The 20,872-nt window shown below is 34.6% G+C and overlaps 1 protein-coding gene across 2 annotated transcripts in view; it reads right to left on the reverse strand.

Annotated features, from left to right (window-relative positions):
• WDR70 (WD repeat domain 70) overlaps nucleotides 1-20,872 on the reverse strand; it is a 228,362-nt gene that overhangs the window by 189,096 nt on the left and 18,394 nt on the right. The gene's annotated exons all lie outside the window — the stretch shown is intronic.

Below are 20,872 nucleotides of genomic sequence, written 5' to 3' on the forward strand. Positions count from 1 at the left end.
CACACACACACACACACTAATTTCTCCTGTATTTACTGCTATACACTGTCTTCCTTTGCAATTAAGCTGCTTCACACTACGCTTTTCAGTGTCTCTACTTTCATTTGGCCACCCTTCTACCTCTACCACTTTGGCACTTGTCATTTAATTCCTAAAGCCTAGCACAGTTTCTGACACTTAAGAGACTCTCAGTAAATATTTTTAAATGAATAAACGGGTCACTATAAATTCCTCTGGACACTTTTCAGAACTTAACTTGCACACCTGACCTTTCAACAGCATGATATCTACTAAGCTATTTTCTCTATCTTAAAAATGTTCTTCCCTCGGAGAAAATATCCTAGACAATGAGACATAAAAGCGAAGGTTTTTAAATCTAGCTCTGCCACTCATTAACCCTGCCATAACCTCAACAGAGGTATGACTCTCAGTTTCCTCATTTACAAAATGAGGATAATCATACCTGCTCCTAATAGAGTTTGGCACAAAGCAGGTGCTCGATAAGTGACAGCAACCATTTATTCTAAGGCTTACCTCCTATCTTTCTGGTCATATTATCTTAGTCTATATTTGGGTTCTCTTCCCTTTTACCTGGCTAACTCCTACTCAGCCTTCAAGACTCAATTCAGATGTGATTGGCTTCTAGAAGCATTTCTCAGGATTTCAAACTCTGGGTTAAATTAAGACCCTTATATGCACTCCCATTACAACCTCTCCTTGTTGCTATCAAAAAACTTATCATACTGCATTGTAGTTTTTGACCTGTCTCCCTCCCCACCACTCCCTAACCAAACTGCAAAATAGACACTTCTCAAAGACTATGTATATAACTATCATCTCTGTATCTCTAATCCGCAAAACAGCTGGTGTATGACACACACAAAAGCTTTTGGAATGAACTAATGTTCCAATGTCCACTTTGTAGATCATATTAGGTTGTAACTTTTAATTTACCTTCAAACATTAATGTTTATGTCCGTTAAAAAGAGCGGGTGCTATCCATTAGATAAGCCTGGTGAGTGAGAGTCATGGGATGATTGAAGATTTTTAAAAAGTCAAAACCTTTGAAGACCAAATGATTATACCACAGACTAAAAGCAAATTTAAAGTTGCAACTATAGAGAAATAAAAGCAGCTTTGTGTTAGGCTGTTTGCATCCATTATTATCACAGATCGGTGAAGGAGATTAGAGACTAAGAGGCACTGAACAAAAACACTTACCTCACAGCAACCCAAGGAACTGCTGGAGTGTTTGTAGTTATTTCAAGACCAAGAGGTTACTGTATAGTTTACTATGTTTTGGAAAGTGCTGCACATACCTATTTCGGAAATACTAATATTCCAACACAAATTCCAAAATAATTTAAAAGTTGAACAAATGAATTCTGGATTACTGCTACATTAAATTATTTAGGCCGCTATTCCCTTTGCAACTGACAATATTTGTAAGTAATAAAAACTCACGCATATGTGCTAACTAAGTATTCTTGCAAGAAACAGAACAGTTCACATGTTTCACTTAGAGAAGAATCTATACAGTCTGTGTCTCATTTCATAACTAATAACCTTTTCATCAGTCAGGAAACAGAAACACTGTCACCAAAAAGAGGGATGAATATTATTTCACTGAATTCAGTGCAGAATGTGCCTATATATAGACAATTTCTGACATTGAAAGAAAAAACTTACAAGAACACAGAACAACTTAGTATTTATATTAGGAGTGAATTAAATGTTTAAATAAATGTTGTTTACATTTAAAATCAAACTTTTACTGGAAATCATGTAGGGCATAACTCATAAAAAGCCCATATAATTGGCACAACTAAATCATCTAAAATAGTACCAATTCATCTTTTGGTAGCATATCACTTGATGGTGACTGTTCTTTTTCCAAAACTTTTACTAATGACTCTTTGAAATATGGCTTAATGCAAAATTTGCTATAACAGTAAGATATTTCCAAGATTTCCCTGCCAGGGGACACCATAAACTATAAGTTTCAATGAAGTCGTTTATTACCAGAACATAACAAGAGCTACAGGCATAATGGAAGAGGGGAAAAGATACCAGTTTTTGTTTTGATTTGGTTTTAAATGCCAACCAAAAGATTATTTCCCAGGCTCTTTGGTTTACCCCCAAAAACAACAACGATAGCAAACATAACTGAAATTACACAGACAATTCCATCTGACATGCATCCGTACGGTGTTTTCAAAAGACCTGCAAATCAGAAATAACCTTTCTGGGGTAAAGTTGTCATAAGTTTAAAATGTAATTAAATTTTTGACATATCATATATACTTTTACTATATACCATATATAGTATGGTACGACAACCCATAGTAAAAAGTGTACCCAGTAACAAAGATCTGCCACAAAGTGGCTAGGAGTTAGAGGGAGAGAATGGGGACTGTGAAGCAGGAGCTTGAAAATGAGCGCTACCTTCTCTCCCAACCTCTTTTGGAAACAGTTACTAGTGCCATACCACAGGCAATCAGACAGAGAGTCTATTCTAGTGTAACTCTGGAGATCCAATAACATTGACTAAACATTTATCCATTTATTCATTCACGCACTAATCATACAAATTCACTTAACAAATTATTATTATTTAATTACATACCACACACCAGGAATTACAGTTAGAGATAAGTGAACAACAAAGACTCTCCTCACAGGGAACTGACAGTCCAGTAAAACAAAACAGACAGGTAAATGAATAGGCAAACTAAAGTGTTTCAGATGCTATCACAGAAGAATATACAAGGATCAATGTTCAATTCCATTGTGCCTGGGGAAGCAGAGGGTGATTAGAACCGGTTTCATAAAAAGAGATGTTTGAGATGTCTTTGAAAAAACAGAGGTCCCCTAGGTAATGTGGAAGACATCTAGGAGACAATAAGATGAATCTTGATACTTTCTGAACTGCAAATACTTTTGCATGGCGACAGATTAAATTGCTGGACAGGAAAGAAGGGAAGGGATGTGTGTTGTGAGTGTATATGTATAAAATGTATATATAATCCAGAGAGTTAGTTAGGAGCCAGATTGTATATAATGCCAAAAATCTGAAATTTAAGCTCTGAATCATGTAATTTTATAAGATTTGCGTTTTCAAAAAATCACCAAGATACTCTGTGCGTCAAAAGAAAAACTCAACACAGCAAAAAAGCAACCTACAGAATGGGAGAAAAATTTTGCAAATCATGTATCTGATAATGAGTTGACATTCAGAATATATAAAAAATTCCTAAAACTTAACACCAAATATCAAACAACCCAATTTGAAAATTAGCAAACTATTTGAATAGACATTTCTCCAAACAAGATATACAGATAACAAACAAGCATATGAAAAAACACTCAACATCACTAATCATTAGGGAAATAAATGCAAATCAAAACCACAGTGAGATACCACTTAACATGCACTTAGGACGACTATTATTGTTAAAAAGAAAAAGAAAAAATAAATTGACAACGATGTACAGAACAGGAAACCCTTATGCACTGCCGGAGGGAAATGGTGCAGCTGCTATGGAAAACGGTATGGTGGTTCCTCAAAAAAAAAATAAAAATAGAATAACTACATGAGCCAGGATTTCCACTTGTGACTATATAACCAAAAGAACTGAGAGCAAGATCTTGAAGAGATGTTTGTACACCCACCACATTCATAGCAGCATTAATCACAACAGTCAAATGATAGAAACAACCTAAGTGCCCAGCAATACATAAATTGATAGACAAAATGTGGTCTACGTACAATGGAATATTATTCAGTCTTAAAAAGGAAAGAAATCCTGATACATGTTACGACATGAATAAACCTAAAGAACATTATGCTAAGTGAAATAAGCCAGGCACAAGAACATAAATACTGTATGATTCCACTTACATGAGGTACGCAGAGTAGTCAAATTCATGACAACAAGAGGTAGAATAGTGGTTGCCAGGGTTTGGGCAAGGGGGAAAATAGAGATTGTTGAATTCTGATGCATAAAGTTTCTGCTTTGCATGATTAAAAAGTTCTAGATTGGTTACAGAATAACGTAACACTACTGATCTGTATGTTTTAAATGATTAAAACTGTAAATTTTATGTTATGCTTACGTTATCAAAACTAAAAAATAAATTTTAATAGATATAACCCACACAAGAAAACAAAACAAAAAAAAGCTAAAAAGATGCATATTAAGACTGAATCCTTCTCAATGGTCTAATAAACTTTAGGTAACCTCGAAATAAATCATTTGTCAAATGTTTAAAATCTTCCTCCAAAAAAGTAAAGTCTAAAATATTGCAGGAAGGAAAGACAATTTCCCATCTAATTCTCACAGCTGGTTCCAATCTTTCAATAAGTATTATTCCCAAACCATCTCTAAATTACCTTCAAGCTGTTTATACCCTAATGCAAGGTGCAATCTTTCTCCGTAACATGACTTAAGAGTAATACATTGTTAAATAACATTTTATATTTGTGTAAGGGCTAAGACACTCAAAAAGGATAATTCATTCTTATATTTTAACAGAAATTATATAATTATTTTTAAACTCCATGACATTATCAATAAACACACAAAAAAAGACAATTTTCTATGCTTATTTGTCATACAGCAAAGGCAAGTAATAAGCCAACAGGATTTATACCAAATGACACATTTATTTTCAAAAGCTACCATGAACATAAATGCTGTATCATTTCCTAACAACCTAAAAGTTTATTCATATTTCAGCTCTTATTCTTATTTGCTAAATCCAAAGACTTGAAACCTAGACAGGGCTGTGATTAACTCCACTTGTAATCTTAACTTAGCCATTTAACTGTGTAGAAGCTCTCAGCCTTTTCACTTATAAAAGTGAAAATCAGACTAGGTAATTCATGATATTCTATGGCAACATGGTTTACCTTAAACTTATTCACATCTGGAACTTTGAACACTACTCCATGTCACTGAAAAGTCCTTCCATGACTTCGTTCTTCTTCACTTCCATGGTATTATTCTTCCTAGGTCATTTTTCATGGGAAACCTTCACAGGCTCTCTACTGCCTTTAGTAGAAATCTAACTTTTAACAGCATTCACACATTTTTGTTTTAGAAATTTTCTACAGTATTTGACTAAACTATTGTTCTAGGTTAAGTTTAAAACTTTAATGTTTTTAGAAGTTTCTGGTCAAAGGGTACAAATTTTTATTTATATTATGAATTAAGTTCTGGAGATCTGATGTATAGCATGGTGACAATAGTGAATAATACTGTATTGTATACTTGAAATTTGCTAAGAAAGTAGATCTTAAGTGGTCTCACCACACCAAAAAAAAAAAAAAAAAAGTAACTGTGAAGTGATGGATGTGTTAATTAACTTGTGATCATTTCACAATGTATACATATATCAAACCATCATTTGCAGTGATATTTATTTTTCACTTATTACTCATTCATGTATGTATTAGGAGCCCACCCTTCCCATTAACCATTCCAGGCAGGAATGAAAGAGCATAGGAACTAAGCCTAACAGGAAAGGGAGGTAGAGGGCATTAACAGAATTAAGAAGAAGCTGGTTTTCTAGAACCCCTATAATAAAACTGCTCCCTTCTACTCTGTCGCCCCCGCCCCAAAGAGAAAGCTTTCTTCTACAGCTTATACAGGAAGAGGGAGAATTTCACCTGCTCAGACTGGGTCCCTAAATTTTACCATTTGCCCTATTCCTAAAAAAAAAGACCCACCTCTACCATGCCAGTGGCGATGATATATGCACCATTCTCACATTTTCACAACTTGAACTAATTATCCCCTCAAAGCCTCAAGTCCTTAGCCTCCTATATTAGAATGTTCCATTTGGGAAACAAAGAACCTTTTTATAATTTGAGTAAAGATTAATACAATCCTCAGCCTGGTATCTGCTCAGTCTCGGAGAAGCTAAAAATGTCCTCTAATGCCCTGCTACTCAGACTGTGGTCCATAGATGAAACAACTAGGGACATCATCCACAAACTTGTTAGAAATTCAGAATTTCAAGCCTTTCCCCAGAGCTTTAAATCAGAATCTGCTTTTTAACAAAGTCCCCAGGAGATCTGTATGCACATTAAAGTGTGATGTGAGAAGCAAAAGTTTTCACATTCAACCTACCAAATATGAATTATATCTCAATAAGGTGGTTATAAAAACCACAAAATAATAGAGAAATACAACTAATACAGAAGCAGCACATGGAGAAGCTATTCAACACTGTTTTTGTCAGTCAGTAAAGGGTTTTTACAAGGAGAAAAGCTAGATCCTGAAAAATGAAAAGGTTCTTCCTCAATGAATAAGACAGGTTTGCCACAGTGTACCCACAAGGGTCATTGCTTACACAGACTACCAAGTGAATGGAATTGCACTAAGTATTGGCCAAGGTCCAGACAGAAGTAAAAGCCTGTTGGAATGCATGAAAGAGTTATTTATGTTCAAAGACTGTTCATAGTTTGAATGGATAGGGCATGAGGCTAGTGTAGGAGAGAGGCAAGGGACGAACCTGAGAAGCAGGACAGGTCACGACTAGTAATAAAGGAGGGCATAATGGTTAAGTTCATGGATTCCCTAGATGTGAAACCTGGCTCCACTGTTTGCTACTAGGTGGCCTTGGGGAAGTTACTTAGCATCTCTGAGTGTCAGTTTCCTTATCTGTCAACATAGGACAATAGTACTAGGAGGATTAAACGAAATTCGTATTTCACCTTAAGTGCTTAGAACAGAAGTCCCCAACCTTTTTGGCATCAGGGACCAGTGCTCCTGTGAGAATCTAATACCTGATGATCTGAGGTGGAGCTGAGGTGGTGATGCTAGGGCTGGGGAGTGGCTCCAAATACAGATGAAGCTGGCTCAGGACACTCACTTTCTGCTGTGCAGCCCAGTTCCCAACAGGCCATGAACCAGTACTGGTCTGCGGCCCAGTGGTCAGGGACCCCTGGCTTAAAACATTGCTGCACCAAGGAACTATCCACTGTCAGTATTATTGTTTGGTTCTAGATTTGAGCATCTGCTTATGTCTTCATCAATCAAACAAAAGGGTACTGCAGAGACAGAACTGTGGCTTAACAGTAATTTCTGGTTTATTGGAGCACCACTCTTTATGATAATAAAAATCGAGACTGTGCCAGTACTTCATTTAGTAAACAAACAAAAAAAATTAATCTTCATTTTTAGTCTGAAAGGCTCTATGTGATGCAGAATTGAACTGACTCCCTGAGTCCAATCCAGATCAGTAGTGAAATGGCAAAGTTACCATCCAACAACTGCCTGGTAGGCTATGTGAATCATCTTGGTGGTCTTGGTCTTATTTCAAATTCACAATTAGCTGCACTTCTAGCACTCAGGAAAAATTCTATGAACAAAATGTCTTTCCAAATAAGGATCGAGGCCTATACAATTTTTAAAAAGTAAGTTGTGTTAATGCTGCTTTAATGTGTAGTCATATGCTACTCTATCAATTTTGCACTTAAAAATATAAAATTTATTCAAATGTAAACTTTATAGTCATGGTAACAGTAAAGAACCTAATTCCATTAAAAGTTAAGTTCTATCAATTTTGGTAAATAGTCATGATTTTGTAAAAATTCTTTAACATACTTTTAAAAATTTTAAGATTAAAGCATTAAGAAATCTTTCAAAATTGACATATGCAAAAGTTCCATTTTTACTAGTGTAAATAGGAGTGAAAAATAAAGGGAACTATTTTACTTTCAAATATTGTGTGTATACCTGCTAAACTGCAAAACCAATGTGCCTTTTCTATTGCTTTCTTCTTTAACATTCAGAAGAGTACAAAAACTAATTACATAACCTTCATTCTTAAGAATACTTTGTAGTTGGGAAGGCAGAAGAAAACAAAATGAGGTCAATAAGTAAAGCAACCCAAAGTAAAATTTTAAAATAATAAACTGAGAGTAAGAAATGAAGGGAAAATTTTTTAATTACACTGTATACGATTAAAAAAAAAAAAAAAAGCTTTAAGGTAAAATGAAACATGAGTGGAACAGAGCCAAAGGTGAGATATATGTAGGAAGACATAAGGTACTGGAAAGAAAAGAAAAAGGAAAGCAGAAAGATGACAAAAGAGGAGGATTCCACATAGATAAACAACAAGTTAAAGACTTTGGAAGGGCCAATAGCATTAATAGAAATATGAAGTGTGAATAATTCACCCCCTAAACTGAAGATCAAAGACATAAAGTGAGGGGGGGGAATCATTGTTATGAGCTGATATAGCAGGGAGAAAATGAGGGGAGGATTTTGTTGCCTCACAGGAAGTATTGAAAATAGTAAATATTCTTGCATAAAGGAAAAAAGAGTTTTGAGAAAGAAGTAGATGTGTCAAAGGGTTTTTTTTCGAAAAATGAACAAGGGTTCATAAAAGAATTGATAAAAGATACAAGAACATAATATTTTTTCATGATCACCAGAAAAGTAGTAGTCAGTTGAAAATATCCAAATTGTCATAGAACAGGGGACGTCAAAAAAGGTTTGATTAAAATACTTCAAAATTAAATTTAAATTTGTAGATACAAATCTTTAACAAAATTTAAGTCATGATTGCATCAAATCTCGGAATATTGGTGAGATTATAAAGAGGAATGTTTTTGCAAAAAAATATTCAAGGGCTTCATCAATTTTCTCAACGGCTCTTAATCCTATTCATATTCAAATCATTTATCACCCTTGCCAAATTTTCCCTTTTTCAATTAAGAGCTAGTAACTCAATATTAGATCCTTATTTTACAATGGCTTTGGGAGGAGTGAAGGACATCCTTAACATCACTTCCATGGACTTAAAATTTTACTTACATCTGCTAGATTTGCAATTCACTATATATGTACTGTACTGACAGTTTACCAGAGTTTAATGCTGAATACTTACATGTCAAAACAACTTGTAATTGAGGAGACTACAATCAAACTGTCGGATACAGAGTACCCTTCTGCCTTCCTTGTTGTACTTAAATTATGCTTTGTATTATCTGCATAAACCAGTCCATCTTCCTCACTATATACCAATGAGTGTGAATAAAGAAAATGGTCCATACTATCAGTTCTCATTCACAATGCAGTTACACAAAATGTTTGTTGAACAAAATAAAAACCACTGCTCAGAGGCAGAAAGAACCCACTCTAGGTGCTGTTCCTGGAAGCAATCGGAGAGGATACGAAAACCCACCTGGCAGTGGGAGCTTAAAATGTATGGCAGCCTTTTCACAAGGAAACTGCAGCAGGGCTAGCCTGGAAATGTGAGGACGGAATACTGACTCTTGAGTTTCTAAAGGATAACTGTGACTAAGTCGGAAGCTGACTTTGCTTCCCTGAAACATTTAGGGGGAAGAGAGTAACTATGACCACAGCGAAGGACGGCCATTCATTCAACAAATATTTCTTAAACATTTACTATGTGCCAATCAAGCTACTAGGGACACAGTGATAAAAGAGAATGTAACTGCCCTCATGGAATTTACATTACTGTGAGAAAGACAATAAACCAATAAACAAAATATCAGATGATATGAAGTACCATAAAGCAGTAACAGGATAAACAGTGAAGTAGAGTGGGGATACTTACGTAAGGTGGTCAGAGAGGTAACACTTGAACAAAGATCCAAATGAAATAAGGGAGTTAGGTGAAGTTTTGAGTGTGACTCTTCATAGAGGGAAGAATAGAAAGGCTCACTGATAGAACAAGCATAGATGTTAAAAGAAAATAGAAAGGTCAATGTGGGTAGAGAAGAGTGAGCAAGACGGAGTAGAAAGATGAAGTTAGAAAGATCCGAGAGGCCGAGTAATGGAGGGCTTTAGAGATCAAGGCAAGGGACTGTTATTTCTTAACAATATAAGAAATCAGAGGGTTTACTAACAGGGAAATAATAAGGGAAGCAGGGAAGTAACAAGATTTGATAACGTGTTTTTAAAAGTTTGGATTACTCTGGTGATCAAAAGAATAAATTTTATCTGACCCAACGGACTTAAATCTTAAATTGTAGACTATCCTTAATATTCCTGCCATTAAGCTTTATCCTGTACATGAATCTGTTACTGATCTTAAAAGCTTAAAGATTAAAAAAACACACACACACACAATAAATGTATTTCTGATAGTCAAATCACAAAATATAAAGAATTTTTCTGCATTAGTCTTTTTTTTAAGAAAAGTAATTATTGTAGCATTAATCTCAACTTAAACTTCACTTGTTCCAATATATAGAAGACATTGTTGATAAAATTTTTTTTCCTTCCACTGTAGACAGGAGACAGTTGAAAAAAATGGAATCTTGCCAAAAGCTAAAGTGCCTCTATTGCCCCCTAGTGCCCATCTTGAAGAATGAAAACCTTCGCACATTAGTAAGTGCTAAGAAATATATTTCCTGATTGTGGAATAGAGCTTCTAGCATCCTCTGCTGACAGAATCTTGCAGGTGTAATTAAATTGTTCTGTTTTAAAGAGAATTTTTTCTGAAGTTCAAATCATTATGCTTTCTCATACTGTTTTAAAATTTTCTTTCTAGAAAGTCAGCTGCAATTAAAATTGGTCATTAATCAAATATTGGTAATAATGATGAAAACAATGATAATACCCAGCAATTCTGAATGTTAAGTATGTGTCAATTTCTATGTTAAGTGTTTACATGAATCATCTCAATCTCATATCGAATCGTGAGAACTGAGAGAGTTTTTCTCCACTTTTAATTTTTCAACTTTCGCCATGGATGAGGGAAAGAGACTGACTGATACAGGTGGCTGGCAGTGACCAAGGCCAAGGGATGAGACGCCTCAGACCAGAAGTCACAGTGGTGGCCCAAACTTGGACTCTTCATCACAGAACGTGCCAGCCAGGGAGTCAGAGAAAGTTCATGGAAAACAGGTGCTCACAACTAAAAAGTCACTGTTACATCTAGCCTTTAGTTACAGTCATGAAAATGCGACTTTCAATTTTTCTGTAGTAATGGGAAACAGGATAGCAAGGATAATGAAAATCCTTAATAATCTCAAAGTGTCCATTTGATTGTAAGTCATAAACCTTCTTTACCTTTAAAAAAAATCAGAATCATGCAGAAGGAATAGATATGGTTTAAAAATGACTTTTCACCTTTTCTCTGACCCTATCCACTTGAATTTTTATAATAATAAATATTCAAATATTAAATACTTGCAATTTAAGAGTTGATATAGTTTGACAAATAATGGTTTGTATATGATTTTCATTTGCATTATATTTGAAAGAACAATTTTATTACCCGTGTAGATAAGTAAAATGGAATAAACAGTGAATGAAAAGCAAGCTTGTTATCAAAAGAAATTATGATATACCACATTAATATTTCCATATATCCAGTGACTTCAGCAGTAACACTAGACTACTAATCTGAAGGAAAATGCATATAAAAAAATCATAATCATCAATGTTCTCTGGTATTATTTCTCTGGTATTTTCCCTGCCAATTCTGTTCTTTAGGTTCTCTGTTCTAATTATGCTCTCTGGTATTTTCCTGCCAATTCTAGTGCTTTCAACAACTCATTTTTTAAAGTTTTGTGATGAGAAGGGGGCACAAAGAACTGTTTGGGTGATGGAAATGTCCTATCTCTTGCTTTGGATGGTGGCTACACATGTCAAAACTCATCAAACTGCACCTTTAAGATCTGTGCATATTATCACATAAATTACACTTTCATTAAAACTACATTTTCTTTTAATTTTTGTGAGACTGTTTTAAGAAGAGTAAACTACAACTTTTTTGGCCTCGCTCGATAGGTAAGCTCATAAGTAGTTACAGTTTATACAATTAAATTAACTAATAATATTCAACAGCGGGACAACTCTTACAATTATTAAACTTATATAACTAAATTGTAAGCTTAGGACAAGGCATACATAATGGTTCTTACAGAAATAAATGCCTAATTACATTTCTATGCTCTTATTTCCTTTGTTCACTTCTCTATCCCTACTTCTATTTTCCATGTAAAGACTAGGGATTAATATGTTGCAAAGAGAAAACACTATCAAATGTAATAAACTTTTCAATTATAGAAACCAAATATGCTCAATTCCACTTGACAAGTATTTACTCTGTATCTACTATGTAAAAGTCACTACATTAGAGGTTGTGTTTTTAAAAACTACTGTACCATTTATATACAAGTCCCTATATTTGAAGTCATTACATACAATTGCAAAGGGAAGACAGAGATGTTAAGACAAGCACGCAAATAATAATTTAACAAGGAAAATAGTTTAAGTTTGCTACAGAAGGCAGAAACCAAGCCTGAGAAGTAACATATGCAGCTCTCTGCTTAGAGGAAATCACATTTGAAAAGGTCCCTAAAGGCTGGACAGAATTTTAACAAGCAAAAACTGGAAGAACGAGAAGGAAGCATTAAAGTTTTGGTCAGTATCAACCTAAAACTAGCAAACTCCTTTCTCAGAGAGATTAATAGCCAAATAGAAATTGGTGAGGTCTGGTACATTTACAAATCAGACCTTCCACATATTAGCCTATACTGGTTAATTAGAAAGATTAGACATGTCCTTCAAAAACATATCTTTAATTACTGATACAGCCAGTGTGCTAAACGGGGAATGAATTATATGTCAGTTGTGGAAAATAACAAAAGACAACAGGGAAGAGGTAAAACTCCATTAAAAAAATTATAATCATAAACTTAATTAAGGGAAGATTGCTTATTTTGTTTACAGGTGTAACTTGCTTCTCTAAAGGCACATTCCCCTAAGTGAAGCAATTTAAAATGTACTTTCTCCGTTAAGATCTCTTACTGGGAATCTTTTTGTAAAGTAAAAAAGTCAGTTTCTATACCTCTACTTCCCTTACGAGTGCTTCGATGATTCTCTATACAAATGAACTTTACAGATACATAGTTGAACTTGACTAAAACCTTAGCAAAGTCTAGTTTTATGGAATCTTTCTCTAACAAAATGAACCAAAAAGATTGCAACTTCATTCTGAAGAAATAAAACAGGGGAAAAACTGAACAGCACAACATAACAGACATAAAGGAACTCAAATGAAATTCACGCATGTTAATGTAGTAACCAAATCTTAGAAGTTTAAACATTACTTTAGTATCCATGAATTTTGTGTCTTTTGTTCCTTTGGAGAAAGGCAACTAATATGTTCATAATAAACAAAATAAAACCAAGTGGAGTACATATATGCATGTCATTCAATATTAAAGGACTATACATGATGGCTAAAATGACATCTAAAAAGGTTTAAAAAATAATCTGCCATTATGATAACCAAATGGGCCAAACATTAAGTATAAATTTTTGCTCACTAAATAGTTGCCAGTTGGCTCTCTCCATTGTCCATCATTTGTAATGGAAACATGGAATTTTAGGTAGAATCCTGGCTTCCTAAAGTAACTATATTTCTCAAGAGTAAGAAAGATATAAAGTTCAAAATGCGTACGTAGCCTGACAAAAATGCAAAAATGGCTACAGCTTGAGCATCCATCTTAAAACCCACGTACTAAGGATGACAGAACAAAAAGACAAAAAAAAAAAAAAAGCAGCCTGAATCTGGGATATCCTGGGCCTGCAAACTAATTCTGGTCCATTTTACTCCTGAATTCACTTACATGAGAGGGTTGGGGAAAAAGACTTCTATCTTGTTGTGTACACCACTGTTATTTTCCATTTTGTCAACAGCAGCTAAATTAATAATGTACTAACTGATATACAGGTTGGTCACTTAAAACAGACTCAAAGCTAAACTCCACAGGCTTCCAAGAATGGAAGGCCGCATACTACTACTAAAAGCATAGATAGCCCAGGTTTGAATTGAAACTCCACCAAATAAGTGAGCGAATAAGGAAACTAAGCAAATTATTTAACCTCCAGCAGGAAAAAATTGAGAAAAATTCATTATGTAGTGGTTCTTATTCAGATTTTTTTGTACTAAAAATTTTAATAGTTTTATTTACTCTAGACACATCTTTCACTAAGCTTATTCCTAATTTTTTGTTGTTGTTCCTGTTCTGAAACAGGTATCTTTTTTCATTTTTAACTTTTTAAACTTGATATTATTAAATTAACCTGTTATAAAAGTTTTTATTAGTTCTTTTTTGTTTTAGATAGAGTCACGTTAAATATGACAATATCTCACTTCGTGTGTTTTTTTTTTAAATTTTATTAGTTGTCTTAAGTACACAGTACATTGATCGGACATTTATATAGTTTATGAAACAATCCATCTAATTGTTCTTTTTCTTCTCTGGCTCTCCACCTAGCCACTACATTACTGCTGACTGCATTCCCTATACCATGCTTCCCATCCCCATGACCATCTATCGACTACTAATTTGTACTTCTTTAACCCTTCACCCCTTTATCTCAGCTCCCCAAACCTCCTCCCCTCTGGCTGTCACCAGGTTTTCCTCTATATTTGTGAGTCTGTTTTTGATTACTTTGTTCTTTTTGTTCCTTAGATTCTACATATAAGTGAAATCATATGGTATTTACCTTTCTCTTATTTTATGCAGCATAATAACCTATAGGTCCATCCATGTCACTGCAAATGGTAGGATTTCTTTTTTTTTTTTTAACGCCTGAGTAATATTATATTATATATATGAACCATAACTTCTTTACCCAATTGTCTTTGATGGGCATTTAAGTTGCTTCCATATCTTGGCTATTGCAAATTGTGCTGCCATGAATATAATGATGCATAGATCTCTACAAATTAGTGTTTTGGTTTTCTTTGGATAAATATCCAGAAGTGCAATTGCTGGGTCAAAGGTATATTCATTTTTAACTTTTTGAGGACCCTCCAGGCTGTTTTCTATAGTGGCTGTACCAATTTGCAATCCCACAGTGTATGAAGTTTCCCTTTCCCCACATTCTCACCAACACTTGTTCTTTGATTTATTGATGATAGCTACTCTGACGGGTGTGAGGTGATTATACTTCTTCCTTTTTAATATGTAGTCTTGATTCCAGTTTGACTTGTTTAACTGGCAAAATTTTCTAGGATAATATAGTAATGTGAGAGTTACCATCTTTATTATGTTCCTGATTTTAAATAGGACACCTCAATGCCCCTTAATTATAACACTGACTGCTGGTACAAAGCATGAATGAATTATTTAATATGGTATAAAAGTTTCCTTTTAGTTTCATTTTAAATGTTTTAACTAGAAATCATGTTAAATTTTTATAATTTCATGTTTGCTATATATTAAAATTGATGACCATAATGATAAATACCAGGCACCATTCTAAGGGTTCTATATACTTTTCACTCACTCATTTAATCAGCCACAGAGCTCCAGTTGATTAGCCCTATTTTGCAGAGGAGGGGGAAAAAAAAGTTAAGTAGTAACTTGCCCAAAGTCACAGAGCGGAGAGTGAGAAAGCTTTGCCTGGCTCCAAAATCTACTCTTAGTCACAACTCCGTATTACCTCCCTGTATCTGTATTTTACTTCTTTTTATTGCCTTATGATTATATTACTCCAATCAACAGTAGAAGCTAGATAGCCCAAGTGGCTACTGATGTTGAGCTGAAATTGGATTCACTAAGGTAGTAGCAATGGAGATAAACAGAAATGGAGAGATCTGGTATACAATTTGAAGATAGAGCTAATGAGACTTGTTAATTAGAGATTAGATGTGGGGTAGGAGAGAAAGAGAGGAATCAATGGTGATTAGGTTTTGTGGCCTACCTATAGCAAATATTTAGAACTCTGCTTCCCATGTAGTACATGAACTTTATTTATGTTATCTGATTTTCTATTTTCCTTCATTCTTCCTAATTTATGTTTTCTTATAGCATTTCACTTCATTAAATCCTTTTTAGAACAAGGTAAAATATAAATTTATTCATGAGTACTTAGGACATTTTATGTAGATATGCAATATTATTCTGTTTGGGTTTTTCTGTCTGTTCTAGATTTTTAAATTAAGATCTTAATTGCCTTACAATGAGGGATGATAATCCCTCATTGCTTATAATCCCATTATTTGTTTCTAATTACAAGAACAGTTTATAATTGATGTGGAAACTAGAAAAGAAAAAAAAAAACATAAGGCAGAAAAAACCTTATCCTCATTTCCACAATCCAGAAGCGAGCAATGGGAATACTTTTCCCATGCATATGTATCATTTACATTTTAAAATTATATTGTCTATACGTGTTTACATCCTTTCCTAGTGCTACTGAAAACTCTTATTAAACATGTTTAATGACTGCATATTTTATATGACTAATAACAATTTACTTGTCCTTCTCCTATTATTAAATATTTATGTAATTTCTAATTATTACATATTTTATATACATCAATTATTTTCAAACACTTTTAGACACAGTAACTGTCTATAGTCAAGAGAAAGCTCTGACCAAGCCTAACCTTTTTTTTTTTTTTTAGATCATGAAATTTATATTTTGTCTTTTAAAGAACAGAATGAATATAACTTTCTGGAAAATTGTGTTATTAAAAGTACATGAAATGCACTTAATACAAGGAATCAATTTCTTGGTAACCCCAGGGAGATGAACTTGTTCTCCTCAGTTCCCTTAAATGAAATAGAAATGAGGGATCCAACTCCATCACCTACCACCCATGGAACATATTCTGAAAACCATTATTATAAGAAGTACTATGCTAAACACCTCTGTGCATCAAGTTTTTTCCAAATTTGCTCAGGAAACAATTCCAGAAATGTTTAAAGGCAACGGATAATTTTAAGGCTCTTGATATTCAGTAATACAGTTTCAATAATAAAAACCACTGTCATAGCTACTGGCTCAATTTTCAGAATACCGACCTAGTCACGGTCCTTCAAAGAATATGATGGTTATGATTTAAGAAGTATAATTCAAAATAGACATAAAAGTGCATAAAAGTGAGTACAATTCAAAAGGCCAGGAGCTTACCATCTCTTCTATGTCATCTTCAGAAGCAACTAAACATTAACACTTCTAGAGATATCAACCTTCACATGTTACGGAAGAAGTATTTTTCACAAAATAATAATCAAAATAAATATTACCTGTAAGCTATTTGAGAGAAAGAATATTCTTATATGTCTTATATAAAACTTCAACATGGCTTTACTGTCACAGAAAAACAAGATGGCAATTCCATATCCTTCTTTTTAAGAAACATTATTTTATAAGCAAAATCTCACGCCCTTTAGAATTCATGACACATGATACAGATCATAACTTATACAGGTGCCCTAATATAGTTAACCTATGATCCTAACTGTGACTACATAGGTAAGCACCCACAGTGGATTGGAAAGAGGTACAGCCACAGGTGAATCTGGAAAAGGCTTACCAGTGCGGAGCCTTTTGCATAACACCAATTGCAGGTGTTGAGGTAGGGTCTACCCAACTCTATTGAATCCATCTCTGGGTTACAGAGACTAAGCATATTTATATTTTATTTATACCAAAGATGATTCTTACATTCAGACTAAGAACCATTGGGTTAAAAAAAAAAAAAAGTTATTTAAAAAAATATTTTCCCATTAATTTCAATAATACTTGCTGAAATATTTAGCCACTCAAGTATGTGAACTTGGCTGCTTTCCTATTAAGTAGAATGTCTCTCTAAAAAGCCACAGTGCTTTGCAAGTTTCTGAGCAACAAAATAATCAAATTGTACTCAGGAATCCCGAGATGGAGTCCTGCCTGCTGTGGTGGTTTATTTTCACTCATTTAGGGAATAAGTACTATTATTTGCAACATGACCTATGTAACAAATAGTTTAATCTTGAAGCAGTGAGAAAAAGGAATCGAAAGAAAAGATCCCAGAGGCAAAAAGACTGTGGTTATAGCAAAAGTTTAAGGGAGAAAATAAAAGCCTGAGTTTTATCTTAGATGTTGACTTTAGAATATTGTCGGAGCTTAAATATGGACATGTTTTATGAGTGGTTAGAAAGCTGTCTGAAGTTCAAATGAGATGGGGCAATACTTCCAGCTACAGTGAGTGAATGGAAATCATGAGGACAAGAAGATGTGAGAAACTCCACTCAGGCCAAATATGAAATCATAAAGTAAGCAAGGACAGATCCTCAGGTAATGCTGACAGTTGGGTAAACACAAGGAAATATGAAGTAGTAAAAGAGATCCTAGCAGAAATATAAGCACCATCAGAGCGGGGATTTGTCTGCTTTATTCATTGCTGCAACCTCAACACCTGGAAAGTACTTGTCTCAAGAGAAGTGCTCAATAAATATCTGCTGAATACACAAAGAAATAGGCAGCAAACCAATAACACAAAGAAGTTACAAAGGAAGAGTTTCAAGGAAAGAGAAGTCAAAATTGTCCAACATTGCAGAGGTGTGAATGAGAACTGAGAAACGGCCGTTGATTTGTATATTTGGAATTTATCCATAGGAATCTCTGTGAGAAGAGTTTCAGTGAAATGGTAAAGGCAGACACTGATGACAAAGATTTAAGGAGAAAATGTGTGGTGACAAAGCAGAGGTGGCAAATGTAGATACTACTTTCAAGACATTTGGTGAAAAAGAGAAAGAGAAAATTGGATAGCTCGAAGAGAAAACTGAGTAAAAGGAAGATTTCAGTATATTTGCAAGCTTAGAGCCAAGAGTGAGTAGAAAGGAAAAGGCTGAAAGCACAAAGGGAAATGAAATCAGAAAAGTTTGATGGTGAAGAATTCAAGTATGGGAGAACAAAGGAGAGGAAATCAAGGGCACTTATAGAATACCTGCGTAGATCGGACAATTCTGATACATGCCAAATCGTAAAAACATAACTAGCATTCTGATATATAAACAAACTCTTGTAATTTTGTTCTACGTTATCTCAAACTGATTTCCTGAAGGAATTAAATTTAGTTTCTGAATCAACAAGGAAAGAATTACTAGACCCTAAGTCCAACCAACCAAAAAACAAGATTTTTTTCAACGGCCAGAAACATTTGAAGTCAATGCTGAAACACAGACCAAATTTGTTATGCAAATTACCTAAAACGAATCATGCTAATTTGTCTGTCTAGATCTCACAACATTCACATTCAAGACAGTAAACAGCAGATTTCCTTCGCCTATGATCCTTGACTCTATTATTGTTGGATAAAGAAGGCTGCCAATATCCCAAGTAGCAAATACAACACAGCAGAAAAGCTGTGTTCTCCTTCAGAACCTAAAAAACAGCCTGAGGTTGCCATCCATCTACTATCAAACCACAAAATCAGACAACTGAAGTCTTCCATTCAAGGCCAATATAATTTATAAGAATCCAGGAAGGCCATTACCGAGCCACATTCACAGTTCCAAATTTCTAAGCTATTTACTTCACCCACCATCTCTGCCCTAGCTTTGGAAATGCTGATTGTGAGAAGAGAAATAGAAGAAGTTAAAAAGAAATAAGGAATCTCCCATCCTGCTTTGTCTCCCTCCTATAAAGTTTCAGAGCTAATCTATGAACAATGCTAATAAACTCTGCATTATCGATAATATACACTTTAAAACTGAGGCTGTTATTGGCACATATCACCAACAGTCCTGCTTAACCTACATGATTTGATCAGCATTTTCTTTTTACAATGTTTACAAGAACAAGTCATCGTTAAAAAAAAAAAAAAACTTAGCAATTTATTTCCAAAAATACATGTAATCTTATTTAAAAACAAACAAACAAACAAAAACAACAACAACAAAACAGCAAGCTGTTAGTCCCCTGACAGACACTGACAGCCATGAAAGGATAACGCTTACAAATGGGCTTCTGAATCCTATACCCAGGCATGTTTGTTCTTCTCTGCGTAGCTGCACTTTGGGTTTACTCACACATCAGTTCCACATCAAAGGTCTGGTCTTTTTTTAAATCAACTTTCCATTCTAGACAAGTTGATTTTCCCATCATCCTGAATCAAGTCTTGTACACTGTGCTTTTGTTCCCACCATCAATCTTCGTAGACAGGATGTGGCCTATCCTCACCGTGGCCATAAAAACATAACCCTCTACAAGGCTCATTCAAATTCTACCTCCTCCAGAAAGAATTTCTTCTCTGTATAATTCTCTGGATTTGATCTTATCAGCCGCATCTTTCCACTTGCCCCTAGTTGGAATGAACTCAGCCAGGTACTAATCACATGACATTTCACCACCATATTATGTACTTGTATAGACTTAGATCATCACTTCAGCAATTTTTTTTCTGGTCACAACACCTTTCTTTCTTCCATTCCCTGTTCCCCAGCCCTTTGTCTGCTTTGCAAACCTGAATTAGCCAGCTCAGGCTACCATAACAAAATCCCCACACACTGGGTGGCTTAAACATCTGAAATTTATTTTCTCACAGTTCTGGAAGCTAGAAGTCCATGTTCAAGGTGTTGGTAAATTTGGTTTCTGCTGATGGCTTTCTTCTTGGCTATAGACAGCCACCTTCTTGCTATGCTAAGTGCAGACCTAGCTCTCTGGTGTCTCTCTTCTTATAAAGAGACTAGTCCTATAGATCAGGACCCATAGTTATGACCTAATTTAACCATAATTACTTCCAAAGATGCTCTTCTCAAATATAGCCACAGTGAGGGCTAGAGCTTCAACATAAACATTTTAGGAGCACATAAATATTCTATAACATTCACACATTTCATGGATCAACCTACTATATTACCTACTCTGTGAACTATCCAAATTAAGCACATCTGTCTCATGTCCAAAACATGCTGTGACCTAAATGTGTGCTTCTTGGTGTTTTTGATTATCCATATATGCTTGAAAATTAAATGATGGATGAGGATTCTATATACGTTCAATAGATAAAACATGTGCATTTGTATTGTTTAAATCTACACTCTTACCACTTGTTCTAACAATTTCTGAATTTCTCATTATGACTATAGATC

Source organism: Rousettus aegyptiacus, unplaced genomic scaffold (assembly GCF_014176215.1).
Source record: "Rousettus aegyptiacus isolate mRouAeg1 unplaced genomic scaffold, mRouAeg1.p scaffold_m13_p_8, whole genome shotgun sequence".
NCBI classification, from domain to species: Eukaryota; Metazoa; Chordata; class Mammalia; order Chiroptera; family Pteropodidae; genus Rousettus; species Rousettus aegyptiacus.